The 17,855-nt window shown below is 28.7% G+C and overlaps 1 protein-coding gene across 1 annotated transcript in view; it reads left to right on the top strand.

Annotated features, from left to right (window-relative positions):
* LOC126740559 (neuroligin-4, Y-linked-like) overlaps positions 1-17,855 on the top strand; it is a 326,504-nt gene that overhangs the window by 306,463 nt on the left and 2,186 nt on the right. The gene's annotated exons all lie outside the window — the stretch shown is intronic.

Here is a 17,855-nt window from a genome sequence, read left to right as displayed (position 1 = left end):
CAACGCGGAAGGCGGACCGTGGAAAATATGAGATAATGCAGACCGTGGAATGCAACCGGCGCGGTTTAATTACCCCGAGCTAGAGACAACCGTAATTTGTTTAGAGAAATCGCGATCGTTTATTACATACTGCTTCATAAATTAATCTGCGTGGTCGTATCGGGCTTAAGTAGGTAATATTTTTATTTGAACATATTGGCGTTGCAGACGCTTTTTAGTGTGAAATATTGCAGCTCTTTTTAATAGCTTTAATTGAAACAAATTATTGTTTTTAAATAAGATGTTTTCTTAGAGATATCGAACCTTATATTGGTACTATTTCCTATTTCAACGGCTGCCATCTGTTTTGTATTTAGTTTGGCTTGCCATTTTATCATAAATAGGCAACTACACTGTTCTGGAGATAATGTGAGTATTCAGTGTCCAAATTTTGTAGCCATTACTATAATAACATATTTTATTTATCATGGCTTAGCCTAAATAAATAGTATTCTAGGTTATGATGACGTCCTCCTCCGTCCTCCTCGATCCGACCTTTAATTTACTCACTATAAAAACTTAAAAGTTAGCAATAGTGTAGCAATAGATACCTTATTAAATATTAGCAATGATCACTTGATATTTTTTCGTAACTAATCTTATTATAATTATGATTACATTTTGATTTCAAGAACTGTTACTATGCTATATTGAATATTTATCCTACATCTATAAATTAGAATGAATATTTACCAAGGCTATTACCTCTGTGAATCAATTTTATGATGTGATATATGATATTATCAATATTTTCATTTGAATTAACATATTTAAAATTTTAAATTTATAGTGCATTTTTCTCCTTAGTGAAAATGGATAATTAAAAAAAAATGATGAATAACATTAACTCTTTTATTAATTATTGAATATTTTCACAGCTTTACAGAGGTAGATGTAACTTTCTTGAAGGGACGCATTATTGAAAGTACATTACAAGGACAAAAATTTCTTTGGTACAAACACACAACATTTTTAAAAACATAATCAAAATACTGCTAAGACTTTTGGAATTTTAAGTGGTATGTACCAAAGAAGTTGCAAAAGATAAAATGGTGCTATTATAGTCAATTTATTTGCTGATTATTTTTATGAGAAATTATTTTTCTACGTTTTACTCTAATTACTCTTTTTGATACCATCAATGTTTTTTGTTGTTTATTGTTGTATATAAAAAAAAGATATTGTTTGGGGCAGAGTCCAGATAGCACACTATCAATTTTATTTCATTAATTTTAAATTTCATCATTTTTTAACTCAATTAATTTATTTACAACCCGTTCGTGTCATTTTATTTAGGCTATATTGCAGTTTGTGGGAGCACTACATTTATCACCATTTAGATCAAAAGTACAAAATGCTTAAAACTCTTCATGGACCTTACCAAGGCATTTGACGTATTAAACCATCTAACCATTGCTAATTAATAAACTTGAAAGTTTTGCAATAAGGGGTAGATCCGAGATTGGGTAAAACCTTATCTTTTTTCCAGGTCTCAATATGTTGAAATAATTGGTGTCTTTGGATCTACCACATATTAAAACTATAGAGACCTTTTTCTTAGAGGAATTTCATTTTTTCCTCCGTAAACATTTATTTATTTATTTTGTCACAGGATCAACAGCTAAAAGCTACTTACAAATACCAACCTAAATACTAAGTAATATAAAGTATACTAATTTAAAAGGCTAAACAACTAAACACTAAAGTAAAATGTACCAACTAAGTCAGATATGACTTAGTTGATTAGACTTGCATAAAATAAGAGTATTTAAAGTTAATACAAAAACAAAATAAAAACGTACAGCCACTCAAAATTATCAACAGGATCAATAAAAATAAATAAATCATAAGAGAAACAGGATGTTATGTGGATTTAAGTTTATTGAATAAGTTTATTTAGATTTAAGTCAAGTCAATATCTATATCTGAAGCAAATAAATTAAAATAATAGCAGAGTTTATATATGGATGAGTTTTTATAAAGGCTTGTGTGTGGATATGCTAAGTAAAACATTCTTGAATTACGAGAATTTAATCTGTTAATGCCAAAGGGGACATGACAAAGAATATCAGGTTGAGGTTCCACAAGGGTCCATCTTTGGACTTTTATTATTTTTAGTATTCGCCAAGGATCTGTGATCTACCGTGAATCACATAGAAGATCTAACTATGTTCGCAGATGACAACTCTTGGTTATCTTATGATTCTTCAACTGTTGGTTCAGTGTCGAAACTGCGTAACATGTTAAATGCATTCCACTCCTGGTTGATAATAAGGTTTGTTTGATTACCACTAAAACAGCTTACATACAGTTTACCCATAAGAATTCCCACGTAAATGAAAGTTTTTTAATTAGGTCAGATAGTCGAACCATTGCACAGGTGGAACTCAATAGGGTTCTAGGCTTGAACTTGAATGGCGCACTTAATTGGAAAGTTCATATTAACCAAATGTGTGTCCGGCTATTCTCTATGCGCTACGACTAGGACTTCGATGCATAGCATTGTATTAGCATAGTATCATGCTCAGTTTTTCTCTAATTTCATATATAGTGTTACAGAAGCGAGCATCTAGAAATATCTGTCAATCGCATTTGAGAAGGATGCTCCCGTCGTCAATTTACATAAATTTCTCAAAGGCATTCAGTGATTGTTGCTCAAATTACAAGCATATAAATTGGTAGATTGTAGTATAAAATCATTAACAAGTTTTCTCAGCATTAGAAAGCAGAGTGTAATTATCAATCGGAGTTCTTATTTCTTACTAAATTAATGTCACTTTAGGGATAAGGCAAGGCCGTTATCTGGAACCTATTTAGTTTTTATTGTTTGTTACTGACTTCACGATTTTTCCAGACTAAAAATTCCTTATGTCCAAAGTAACTTATACTAATTCTGATGTTTTAAAATAACAAAATGAGATTATTCTTTTTTGAAATGGACCGTTTTTTCATATTGATGTATGTCATTGTATATCTTTTGCGAAACCTAAATCTCCAATTATATATTATTATATTATTGATGATAAGTTATTAAGAAAGGTGGAAATAGTAAAGGATCTTGTAATAGGTTCTGTTGGATTTTAAGTTATCTTTTTATATTCTATAATGAGCTTATGGAAACTTTAGTGATTTTTTATGGAATGTTTTTGAGTTTTCATTATTCACATATATCCAGTTTATCCTGGAATATGCAGACCAGGTCTGGTCACCGATTTATAATATTTATAATAATGAGGGTCAAATATTTAGGCAAAAAAATTAGGAACTTCTTTATGGAAACTAAACTTTTAACTGACTAACTACAAATAGTATATTAATATTTCTATATGTATAGAATAGAAAATAAAATATAGCGAAACTGGCTTATAATAATTAAAATCAAATTTATATATTAAGGCAAATTATTTTTTTAAATCCGTATGTAAAATACTTACTTGCAATGCCACTGCATCCCTGATGTTCTATCAAGTACTGCCTAATTACATTTTAAAATGCCGGTATATTAAAATGAATGGCCTAATTAAATAAAACACTAAATTAAATTTTATATCGAAACCAGTAGAAGCTATTATTATTAAAAGATACGACGTACGGAAAAATAGCCAAGCAAACAAAATAAAATTTAAATCTGTAGGAAAGTTACGGAAAACTAACAAGTTAATACAACGCGGCAAATTAGTTGAAAATTAAATCAACTTTGCTAACTTGCGAAAACAAACTTGCACTTTACAAATTCAATAATTAAAATATCTCGTTTTCTCTATTGTCCTCTAGTAAACCGTTATTACTATAAATCAAATTACTTTTAAATTAATAAGTTTCATAAGTTATAAGTTTTCATCTAGAGCAGTATGAGCAGAATGATCCAAAAAATAAGATATTGTGAACATTTTAGTTTTCTAAACTTAAACCCCACTATGTTTTTTTTTAATTTTAAGATTCTGTATGAACTTTTTAGTAACTTTTGTAAGATAATATTTATACCTGCCTTCAAAAGTTGTGGAGCTAATTGATTTTATAATATAATTCTAGAAAAGTAATAACTTATAAATTCCTGAAAGGGATTATATCTATAAATATCACGAAAGAACTCTGCAATAATAAAGATTTTGTTTGAATATATTTCTCTTAAGTTATTTGCTTACATTTAGCCATAATCTTGAAGATCTTCAATGAAATCTTGCTTTGTATTAAAAATTTTACTCTGTGTAACTTTACCAAAAAAAGTCATAAAGGAGTTAAGTCCGGAGATCTCGGAGGCTAGTCAATGGGTCTTGTCTGCCGAACCACTAATTTGGCAAATGGTTGTCCAAAAACTGTCATACAGGAGCTATATAGTGTAGTGCTCTGGCTGAAACTTATTAAATTTTCATTAAAATTAACATTATTTTTGATTTTTTCGAATTAATTCATGACTACTATGTACTTTCGAATCTGTCCAATACGTCCTCCAATTTCTGGTAATATAGAAAGGTCCTATAATATAATATTATATATTAATAAGCGACTTAATTCCCCACAATCATTTAGAAAAATAATACTTAAAGACAATAAATATGCATTAGGTTTGCAGAAACCCGCAATGGCAAATAAATCGGATACACGAATTTTATACTCTTTCTATTCTGTTTTTCACAGTGACTCAAGCAAGTTCGATAAGGACATAAAAGTTTTAATGCTCCCTAGGTTCTTTGAATATTTGATCCCTATCAAGATCCCTATTAATAACTTCAACAGCGTTTTCAGATTAATAACATGGAAAGAAGTGTAAGACTGGAAATTGTTAGCATAAAAATGAGCAGCAGAGTGATGCACAAACTTCCAAAACTGACTGATCTAAGCAGTGAATAATAACGGCGCCAAGACCGAAACCCTATTATAACCATCTATCGTTCATATTATTCATATTATTATAATATCGTTTGCTTATATTCGTTTATGGCTTGAAAATTTGGAAAGGATCTACACATGCATCACATGATTTTAAAATTGCTAATAGAATATTTAAAGTGCTTTACTGAAATCTAGTAACACGAACACTGTACAATCATTAACAGGTCGAAATATGTCATTCGTATATAAGTGAGAGTGCTGTAGTATAACTAAATATGATTTCCAAAATTTCTAGGTCACATATTTATTTTTTTAGTATCTTTTAAAACAAACATGGTTTCGAGTCACTATAATATTCCCAGTTGTTTCTATTTGCATCACCATATTAATAGAACATACACTAATCCGAGACGCAAATAATAAATAACAGATTTAAGTTTTTATACATTAAGACATTAGTTCGAAAAAACTCCAACCTTCTATCAAAATGGTTTTCACGAAGCTGATGAACATAAACGTATTTCAAAACTACCATTTCTCCAGCTTTATATCTAGCTGGTCGAATTTCTCAAAGGCGATTACGACGAATATTAGCCACGGATCCAGTTTCCTCAAATTTTCCTATGAAATTACCCACATATTTATTGTTAACTTAAGCATGCATATTAAATTATTAAAATAAGTGAACTTTTATGTAAAAATTAAAAAAATATATAACCTGCCTCCAGAAGACACAGCAGTTTTTGTACTAGAGTTAAATCTCTGATAATTATTCTTTACATACCGAAATATCTGAAGATATACTTAAGTAAAAGTTTTCGCATTAATTGTGAAACTTGGCTTAAGAAAATATAGCATTGCTTTGTTTCTTATAGAAAAACTTTTAGGCGGTGTGAAATTGTTGTTATTTGTGGTTATCCGAAAGCAGGCGTAGAACCCATCTTGCACAAACTTCACTGTAACCAAACTTACTCTCACGAGATGTGTGGATTAAAGTTTGATGAATTTGACATTCAGCCGATGTCATTTTCAAAATATCACCAATAGTCCATTGTCTCTCTTCCGGTATGATTTTTTTAACCGCTTTAGTTTTTACCATAAGCAATCATCAATTCACCCTCAAAATGATTTCTGTCTGAAATCTGTCCATTTCACCTTTTAGCAATTAAAAACCGGATAACTATTTGCACTGGTAGATCCATAATTGTCAAGCTCGTTCTACAAAAAAAAGTATTCTTGGCCACCAAAACCAATTTCGCTCTTATTGATAGTCTGGGAGAAACGCTAGAATAAAGAAACTTACTTTATTACTCGTAAAAACACATAATTTTTTTTATAACTTACATGCTAAATTCACCTCTCGAATAACGTAATTTAGTTGATTAAAAATTATATATTTGAAAATTTTCAGAACTTAGACTCTAAAGGGATATTTTTACAATTTTAAAGCGGATATCTTCGATAACTGAAACAATATATTATCAAATTATACCCTCAAATCGACTTATTTGCTAACTTACTAGATTATCCCTTTATCAATCTCCAAGGTCTTTTCTATCCCCTGCAGGCCTCCCAAAACCCCCTTCAGAGATTACAAAAGCTGACACCGTGTCACCTTGTAAGACAAGACCGAACTAAGCCAATTTTCATTACGGCTAAAACGGATTATTGTATATATAAAGTTCGCGTCGAACTTTGGGAAAGCGGGCGCGTGATTTTACCCCCATCGAGTTATCCGTTCCCCATTCATTATTGTCCTCCACCAACTTTGACTTATCGAATGTGCGAGCGGATGCGCCACGATTTTCTATTGTACGTATACGTCTGGACAGGGGGTGTGTTTTGAATAATTTTGAATTGGTCTCTGTCGCTCCCTCGGACAATGGGGGTGCTGGTAAAGTTTGGGATTTACTTGCTTAAGCGTATAGTACGCTCGATTGTCCATCGTGAATTAGGGAGGTTTAATGGTTAAAATGCTGGTTGACATAAGAGAAAGCAGTGGATTTATATTAAGGAATATAGTAGTTATAGCACAGTTTTTAATTGTATATGGGGATTGCAGACGGTAGCTCAGAATTATTGTAAATCGGAAAGATCGCTGTTTCTGTTATTGTAGGTGAAGTGGCAATATCCACTATGACATCGCTATACTCAGACTAATTTGTTTTCACTCAGAAAGTGAAATCACTTACTTCTGGTTTCTGAAACAAGGAGATATGTAATTCCTTCAGTACCTCCTTTAAAGTAGGTGATTATTCACACAAATTCATCTAATAAGTGATACAAAATACTCCATTTATATGAAGTTTTAAATTTGACAGTAGAGGACGCGATAATGCGACAGCATTTATCAATTAATGTCAGGACTAATAATACGTTTGACTTAAGTTAGAACGTTTGTTCGGAAAGTTGCCTATCCTGCATCGATTACATTTTGTGGTTTATAGGCAACTAGCTTAATTAATTTAATCTCGGTCATCTACACCTTTATTGGAATACAAAAAAAATATTAAGATTGGCCTCTCTTTCTTACTCCGAGAACTACATCAATGGATTATAAAACTACTATAAACAGGAAAATATTTAAACCTTTAAATCTCACCTTACCTAAATTCCTAACAGTAATAATTTGTATAGATAAAATACTGTTAGGAATTTGGGTAAGATGGGATTTTGATGCTATACTTCCTTTTATTTTTAATGCTACATATTTTATTTTTTCTGTATTATTAAACAATTTTTTTGTATATAGCCAATTTATACCTTCTTTTAAATCCTAGTATAGTGTATCTTATACCCCTTGTCAATTGTTCCCTTCAAAAACTAATGCAATCTGCAAAGCTTTTTATTTGAACAGATAGTTTTAAATTTTTATTTTAAATAGTGCACTCAGATGCGAGGATCATTCGATAAGTCCTTTAAAAAAAACAGTTTTTTAACATAATCTTTTCTCAGCTTTATAAATTTTTTAACTATTTTTTTAAGCTTAGTTGTTTCCTCAATCATTTCCTTATTTTAACTCGTTATTTAAAAGTCGACCGCCAAGGCATTTTTTAAAATTCAGAAACAGAAAAAAAACACTAAGGGTCAAATCTGATAAACACGATATAGTAACAACTAAAATTATAATTTTTAAATTTAGTTTTTCTTTGATTTCAAGTAATCAGTAAACATGATGCTGCATCCATCCAAAAAGAGTGCCGCAATCAACTGAAAGTGTTACAGAATTTTACTTATTAGTACTGCCAAACATAAACAAACATTATTTATTAAAACCCTCGTAAATATAAAACAAAATTGCCCTCATTAATGTGCCTTTTGAAACATTAGATTATTATATATTTAGTTATATTTTTTATATTTTTTATTATTTATTATTTGGTGCTCCGTTTGCTGCTTATAAAGAGCTTAAAATTAGGTTCATAAATTAAATTTATGAACCACTCAGGAAGCTATAGAATAATTAAATGTTGTGATATCTCAAAACAAAAATATTTCCATACATTTTTGGATATACATTAGATTATAAATGATCCTAATGAAATTATGTTAGACATATAATATTTGATATTAACGATACAATACATGTTATATAGCCAATATTCATGAAAAAATTATCGACCTAATGCTTTTTTTACATACCCATTTATATGTATGTATTTACTACACTATCGAATCCTTTTGCCTAACCTAAGTCAACTGGCATTTAGCTAAGTAAGAATAACAAAAAATTTTAACATGATTTAAGAAATACTAAAAAAATTAAATGTGGTGGTTTTGAAAAATAGGCAGTATTTATAATTTTAGCTCGTATGCAAAAATCATAAATGATCCTAATAAAATTGTCTTTTCTTTTGTAAGAGAGCAAAGTAGTTAAAAAAATTCAAGCTAATTGAGAAACTAGCTTCAATTTAAAGGAAACTGAAAGAATTTAATTTGTTTAATTTTATTTTTTATGATATCTCCTCGAGTCTCAAAAGATCCTAATAAAATATAATGCCTTAATAAAATAATAATGGTTTTCTATAGTTCATCAAAAAATATCAATCAAAGCAAGAGCAATTAAATGCTGTAGAAAGAGCAAAAAATATATTTCGTGTACGAATAAAACCATCTCATATGTGGATTATTTTAACATTTTTACCATTTTTTAAAATTTTTAGTACTTCCTTATGGATTTTACAGATATGTATGTAGATTTTATGTATTTTGTCCTACTTTTAATAAATTGAACTATAAATTTTTAACCTACAAATAATGCCTTTAAGCTTCTTAGCAAAATTTTTTAAATTTAATGAAATTCATATGCCTTAAATTGCGTTAAAAACTGCAATTAGTAAAGTTATGTAACACTCCCTTTTAGTTAAGCTGTTTGATATTAAAAAATAAATTTAAGATGAAAGAAATGTGAGAATTTTGACCCATGTCTTATCCACATATCTTTCACCTTAAACCTGGCGAGGCTTCTATCAAAAACAAAGTAAAAATCGTAAATTTTATTTAAAAAGCAATTTATATATTCACATCACACTTCTGCTGCCTTTTCATTAGGAAAATTGCATATAGGTAAAATATCAATAGGCTACAATACATTTTAAACATAAGTTACGATTAATATATCGTAATAAATAATAGTTTTATAAACAGTTTTGACAATACAAACTAGAAACTAAATTTCAATTAGTCCATAATGGCAAAATGACGATGTCAGTTTAACAAAATACAAAGTAATATCTTATTTAAATAAATGGCTAATATTTTAATTATTATTTAATATCTTTTTAAAATGTTTTAAAAATTTAATATGTTTAAAAAAAAAGGAAAAAAATTAATTAAAGGCAAAGCATTACAAAAGAAAATAATATATTTGTGTTGTAAAAAAATTATCTAGAGGCATAACTTAAATGGATAAGAATCCTTTTTATTTAATATTTTTTTAGTAATACGTAAAATTTATATAAATCTCACATTATATTAAAATGGTGATCTATTATAATAAATACAATGTATTTTACTAATTTGGTATAAAAGTGTTTAACCTCTACGATAAGAAATAATATACATTTATTCTAATCTTAAAGAGGTTTATAAATAAAAAAGAAGTAATTGCTAAAATATGAATAATTTTTTTTAATACCCGGCGAAAAAAATTAATAGATTTGATAATAAAATATTTCTCTTGAGTTAGATTCAATATTCACCATGTTGTGATCTGCGAAAAACTAACCACTTGATATATCCGCTTGTAACCTCTAATTCTTCTATATATTTTCACGGATATTGACGATTTTTTCAGTAGAACTTGCATTTTGTCAGTACAGATATTGGGTGATTGTTTGCTGAATCAATGGACTCAAATTAATCTGTTAATAGTCTTTTCGGTAAGACGACTATATCAATCGTAAAAAGTGAGAAACACATGCTTGTTGTTCGAAGAGAACATTAATTTTGATTAAAGGATTTTAGTATTTGCACGTGTGGCTAAATGCTTTATCCACATGTGGAAATTTGGCAAACCAGACCAAATAAACTACAGTTAATTAAACAGATGAAGCCTTAGAACAGATTATCGATCTCAGACCTAAAACAGACTTATAATGTAGAGAAAAGCAATAAGACTAAGCCAGCTTTTTGATATATTGCTAAATAATACCTTCCAAAAAAACAATTACTTGAAGTTATTATTAGACAAATATCACAAAGCATACTACTATAATCTAATAGCATATCCAATAAAAACATTTGAAATAAATACCTAATCCTTTTTCGACGCAGTCCTACCGACTGCGCCAACATCTCCAGTCTTCTTAGTCGTGTTATTTCAGGGAATCAATTTAACGCCCCCTTCCCCGTATCCCACCCCGATCCCGATTCGAATCCAGATCGACGATTTTTCTGCCATCAATATTCAACGGCCATCTTAAGGTCCGGCAGTTTGTTTTCTTTCGGGACCGTTTTAAAATTTGGCTTGATTTGATGTACTGCGCCCCTGTCTACGGTTAATTTTGATTTATGCTGACTCTCCGAAAATGGAAGTTGTGTCTGGTATAGATCTCCTGGGGCGTATTTTCAAACGTTACGGTTATTTCTGCTTTCGGTGTGTGTTTTTAAAACGTGAAAGCGAAAAATTATGTTCTTTTTTTAGTGCATGCTAATTTAACTAACAGAAAGACTAAAGAATTTCCGTAGTGATATATAATTAAAAAAAAGCTTTTAGCTAATTAATAATAATAATTTACAATTTTCATTTTGGATTTTATTGCAAATTCTAGGTTGTAATAATTTTAAAATAAATATTTATTAATTTTTAAAACGATGCTATTGTAAATACTAAATTATTGCCAATAAATAAAAATATCAGAAAAAATGCGATGGCTTAATTATAGTTTAATTATGAATGACCAATAGGAAAGATGAACTTTTTTTTTAATACTGAAAGTTAAGATAAGAATATATCCTGAAAATTGTAGCTATTTTCAGATAACCCCAAATTAAAACCACCAGATTTAAACTATAAACGTTTAAAATACACTGAACTGATTAAACATCCGCCCTTCCGATGATTACCAGCTTTTATGCAAAATAAACACTCCCTAGCAGCATTATAAACCTTTCTTAAATCATATCTATTCCAATATGCCCTAAAACGATACACCACATATAATACATACATAAACCCTCGTCGTTTCATACTAAGTAAATGAACTCCTCAAGGAATTCCTCACTGTAAGAGCCTGCAAAGCGAATTTGCAAATACCGGAAATAAACGCAGTCTGTCTACAAGAGCGAAAGAGACGGAGCGTGTTTGTAAAGTGCTTCGGAATGAATAAAATGCACGAAGCGTGGAACGGAAGCTGCTAAATTACGCGAAATTTTCAATGAGATATGACGCGTATACGTCGCAGGAAATTTGTACGTTTCGAGAGAAGATATAGGTTAGGAGGAAGTTGTTGGGGAGGTCACGAGATTAATTTTCTCGTTTCTTTGTCAAATAGAAATCGTTGATTTTCTATTTGGATTTTTTTTAATCTTATGGTTGATCGCTAAGGATCGCTGAAGATTTTTAAAAGAAAATTCTAACATAGTATAGCGCTAAAATATGTAGAGAAAATATTAACATCAACCCTTAGGCACATATTATAGAGGTTAAATGAATATAATAGAAGTGAAATATACAAACTGGGTACAGCCTTGTCTTATATATTTTTAAAACATTATTAATATTGTTTACACCCATGAATTCCAAAAAAAATTTTAAATAAAAAAAAATTAGTTGAGTTTGGTTAGATATGGTTTTGTCCAAGATCTTCTAAAGATAAAATTTAATTAATTTGAAATTGTTGCGCACATATTTGAAGCACGTAAATAGACCTTTTTATTTTTTTTCCATTGGTTTTTTGATTACTTTGCCCTGTAGAGAAGAAAAAACAGAAAACCCCTAAAACAAGTATAGCATGTGTTTTTTTAACTTTTGTCCTATGGAGTATCCCAACAAACTTGAAACGTCTTTCCATTTTATTGACAAGACCTTTTTAAACTTCTATCTGGGATTTCTTTGCAAACTATATCAATTGCAAGTTAAAATATATAGGTGTACTTTAAAACTAAAAACTATTTATTTAAGAAATCCAGTGAACTCAAACCAGGTTTTATTGTGGGATATTACAGTCTATTTATATCAATTATATTTAATAATGGTGTATGTTATATAAAAAAATTCAGGAAGCTGGGCTTTTTTTATGTAATGGGATATTGATTGCCTCAACTAGCTGTTATCCTAACTAGGAAGATATTTAAAGCTTAATCTGTAAGCTATAAAATCGCTCGGTGGATGTGAGAACTATTTAAACCTATGGTTAATATTTTCATTACAGGCATAACTTAAATGGGTATGGCACCTTTTACATGTTTTTTTAATATATTTTTACACAGAATTATTATATCTAATTGATAATATTTTTTAAGGTTATTATAGGATGTATTATTGACAAAAAGCGTATTATTAGCTATGTGATACGTAGCATCGTCCTGTAAAAATTACATTTTGTTGCTATTCATATAATCCAGCTCAGATCAAAAGAATAATTGACCTATATAGCGGTCACTGTTAAAGGTTAATTTCTGCTCTACGTTGTTCTCCAAGAAATATGGTCCAGCGAAGCTACCGGCTAAAAATCCATACCAAACAGTGCCGTAATACTGTGTGGAGTAATACCGTCTTAAATTTGAAAATTTTGTTTTTTAATATACCCATAATTGAGAGTTGGGCCTTCCAACTAATTGGCCTTCACTGACATTCAGTGAAATACGTCGTTGTCTATTGCAATTTACCTTCACCTCCTAAATCAATTAAATTTTGTAGGGATGCAGACAATTCAAAATTCACCAAGTTATAATCTGCTAAAAGCTGAGTTTTTGTAAAAAACTCAAAATTGAATGTCTCAGATTCTTCTGCATAATTTCTTGGATAGTAGTGATCTCAGAAAACAGGTATCACTTTTATTTCCTCTACATTTCGTCATATGAAGTATCTCAACAAACTTATTCTTTCATCTTACATTTTTTTTGCATTTTAACGATAACCAATATCAGCTCACGTTGCACGGAATTCCTTTGTAAAATATATTAATTGCAAGTTCAAATAGGTGTATTATAAAACTAAAAAATATATAATTAAAAAATCTAATGCAGGCAAAATGCAAAAAATCCTGAAGTTGGAGAATTCAGAATAAATCCAAAAAAAAGATCATTTAGTTAGGGATTTTTAATTATTTTTTAAATTGTTGTATAAATATGAAACTTAAAGTAATGGTTAAAAATAATGCAAATAGATATAATTTTATAATCAAAAGAAAAGCTATATTGCTCGGAAATATTTAGATATAAAAATTTAAAAAATAAATAGATAATTAATTAAATGAATTGATCAAAATATACAACAATCACTTATATATATCATTTCATAAGTTAATTATACTCTCATACTTACGCATACATTTTTTATTAAACATATATATTAATACATAAATCTTATCTGCCTAATATATTATACCTACATATATACTTATATGCATACTTATATACATATACATACTTAAAGGATTTAAGTTATTTTAAGAATTAAAAATATTGTTAATTCAATATTATATAAGAACTTGAAAGATAACTTAAATGAACATGCAGTACTTTAAGGTTAAATATAAAAAATGATTGCTGGAAATGATAAGTATATTCATTATTTTAAAATTTATATTTTATTAATTAAGAGAAAATATCAAATTTATATGTAATATTTTCTGTTTTTTCTTTTCTTTTTTTTTAATTTTTCTTTATATCTTCAGCATTTTTACTATGACAGCTATTGAGCTTGTGTTAATAATATTTTAATAATATCTTTCATGATACTTAGAGCTAAGTTGGGTTATCTTGAGTTAAAATTAAAAAAAAATAAGGAACATACCTTCCACCATTAAAAACTTATTTAATTTGTATTTAAAATAAACTATTTAATACATTTACGCAATTTACGTATAGTTTTGTCTATTATTTGTGTAATATTGATTGAAAATAACCTCTTTGAACAAATAATTCCTAAATTGTCCACGTAAGATCATTTTTAAACTTAAGGACGTAGAACTTGTATATGACCCTAATAAGTTGATTTCAGGATAAAAGGCAAGTAAAGTAAACTCAAATTATAAATCACTTATAGTATGTTTTAGTGCTTACACTTAAAACTGTTATAACACCTAATAAAAATTTTATTACAGCTACTTTATTTTTCATATAGGTATTTATTGGATCTTTGTTCAACTTGGATCGTGTTCTAACATTTATACGTAAAATTAATAGCTAAAGAAAAAAAGGTCTGATACATCTATCCAAAGGGGCAATTATCCAAAAGGCCACATTCGTGAGCGCCGATACTCATTTTCCCTTCATATTTCATATTCATAGATTAATTTCCTAATATATTCATCGAACTTTAGATCATATCGGAGCACTGCTCATTTTGTAATTGCATCGAGCCATTTGCATAAAATTGCTACGAATTGCCTTTAACGATTTTAAACATTGATAACCCTTCGGTGAGGGCTATATCTGCAAAGGAGGCCAATCCGGAAATCTCTGATAATCGGCTTATGACATGTTTGCTTATAAAGCTGATAAGAGCATATTAAATTTAAAAATATTTTCGAGATATATATATTTTCCTATAATTTATAAGAAACCATTTTTCTATACTTTTTTAAGAAAACCAAGCTCTTTGTTGCAAAGCAGCTATTTAGTTCAATATTTTAAAAAACACACTAAAATTCTTCAAAAATATAAATCTTTGCACCATAATTACTTATTCCAATTAAAATCACGTCTAAGTTCCTAAATCTATCAAAACAGTCATACAAAGAAGCTTTTACTACTAGCACCAGAAATGTAGAGCTGTATACCAATTGTGACAAAGGATATTATAGTAAAAGCACCATTTATTAATAAATGAGAACAATGGATACGTAATAAGTTCAAATTAATTATTCAGTCCCTACTAGTAGTTAGCGTAAAGAATCATTGAGCAAATAAATTCAATGCTTATAATTTAAGTTTAGTATAAAGTTTGCAATCCCAATTAGTGCACGTGCTATACAAATCCCTGATTTTACACAACTGTTTTATATTTTATTTAATTTTACATTTATAATTAACGGCTTTTTGAACTTTGGTCTGGATCCAATCAAGCTATTTTTCACTATTTCTAATTGAAATTTACTTATGTCAGCCTTCACAATACATTCACGCCAAGATTTAAGCTTTTAAAGGTATATTTCCGTCAAAATAAGTGCGTTGCAAGGATCAGTGGAAACAAAAAATATATTCTCTAATGATATTTAACAAAGCAATAATTTGGCAATATTCTCCAATGCAAAGAAAATTATTTAAGATTATAAGAATACTGATATTTAATGAGACCATAAATATTAAAAGAAATTTAAATGAGTTATAATGTCTCTAAGTACGAAAAAAAATGTATGCTTTTTTCATTTACTTCACAATCAAGTTTTCTGACAATTTGTAATAAAGTAGGAAACTAATGAATAGAAGGCAGGCATATCCCAAGTAATTTATTTTGTAGAATTTCTTACAAGCGATCTTACCCGAGACTGTAATCCAGAAAGTGCTACAGGTCTAACTACTATTAGTACAACATCTGCTTTAGGATGCAAAGTTTAATAAAATGCTGCTCATTTTATTAGGTCATTTGCTGCTGTACCTTCCCAATACTAAGAGTTTAATAATCGAGAAAATGTCACTGTTTAAAAGTGAGAGAAGTTGTCCATTTTCTCAAAGAGACCTCGATATAAATAAATCGAAAGACAACACAAAGTCTCGGTCTCAAAAAAAAAAGCTTTTTGGTTTTTTGAGACCGAGACTTTGTATTGTAGTCTTTTAATTTACTCCTTAAAAATCCTTGTAATATATGTTTTTACATTAGACTGCCAAGACTGACCGGATCAAATGCTCTTGTTAGATTGCAATAAATTGCTGCCTTCACTATATCTAAATATTGTAACTTTAAAAATTATTAATAATAATAATAATAAAGACTTTTATTTCAATAAATATATATTATAAATACAAGATTTTAAAGTAATGGCAAAGTCTAGTCCTAAGGGCTACCCTAACTTAATCACGAAAAGAAAAAATAGCATATGTTTTTTTTTAATTACATAAACTAAAAATAATAAAATTAAGATTCTATTCCATAAAACTATAATATAATACTTATAGGTAAAACATAACAATAATGAGGTTTATAGAGTCTTCCTGGGAGAAATCACTAAAATAATACGTATTTTAATTTAATATAAAGAATATATAAGGTTATAGATGCAGAAGCCCATTTAAAATCAAATATGATTAACAATAAATTTTATAAAATAATAAGAATTTGAACTTTTTGGTTTGTATAAAATCTAAGGCTAAAGGACTGTATGTACAATGTACATGATGGCATGCTCTCCTACGGTTGTTTTTGAAATAAATATTCCTTAAATTTATATTTAAATTTATTTACATTTTAAAAGTTTAAACTCATTAGGTATATCATTATATAATTCAATAGCTTTAAACAGAAAAGATCTTTCGTAAAAAGTAGATTTAAATGTAGACATAGTAAGGTGAAGTGAAAAATTTACTTCTCGAGTAAAACTGATCAGTACTCGAAGATGTGTTATTTATGTCAAAAAGAAACCATTCGTATTTGTACATTAAGCCTACTAAAATATAAGAAAAGAAAGAGACATTATATGCCTGAGCCAATACATAAGCAACCTAATCTGATAAATTTGTTACTTTTATTCAAATTCGATTGGCCTCGGACGTGTTTGATTTATTTTGGCCTTAAATTAATCTGCGGCGAAAAGGAACATAACAGTAATTCAGCTTTCGTTAGGGAATTATTTTAAGTAAAAGAGAAAATTTATTGCTCCAGTTTCTGGTTGGGATAAAATAGGATTTTCGGTTTGTATTAAAGATATTATTCTTAATTAGTTTTATTGCTACTAGAAAAGTTCTGAAGTGATGAATAGAATAGATATAATTTAAAAGAAAACAATTTACATAATAATAACATAAAAAAACTTTTCTGTTAAAAAAAAGAAAAGTAAAAAAGTATGTGGTATCATATACCGGGTGACACAGAAAAGAGGAATAATTTATATACGTAAATAACTAATAAAAAGCGCATGCGTGTCATTACAATGCTTCTTGTTCGTTCATTTTTGTGAATTAGTTTTTTTCTTCTTATGGACCTATTTATTAACCGATTTAAAAAATTATCATATCAAATTATTGGAAGAAAGGAACCGCATTTTAAAAAATGTTCTTAATAATGTGCTATTTAAAGAAATAATGTAATGCCAAAATTAATGATTTGGACATTTTAAATAGGCGTGTAAAAGATCTAAGTCATAAAATGCAATGAAAAC

Source organism: Anthonomus grandis, chromosome 9, assembly GCF_022605725.1.
Source record: "Anthonomus grandis grandis chromosome 9, icAntGran1.3, whole genome shotgun sequence".
Classification (NCBI taxonomy): domain Eukaryota; kingdom Metazoa; phylum Arthropoda; class Insecta; order Coleoptera; family Curculionidae; genus Anthonomus; species Anthonomus grandis.
The sequence above is the reverse complement of the archived record's forward strand: the minus strand, read 5'-3'. Positions and strand labels throughout refer to the sequence as shown.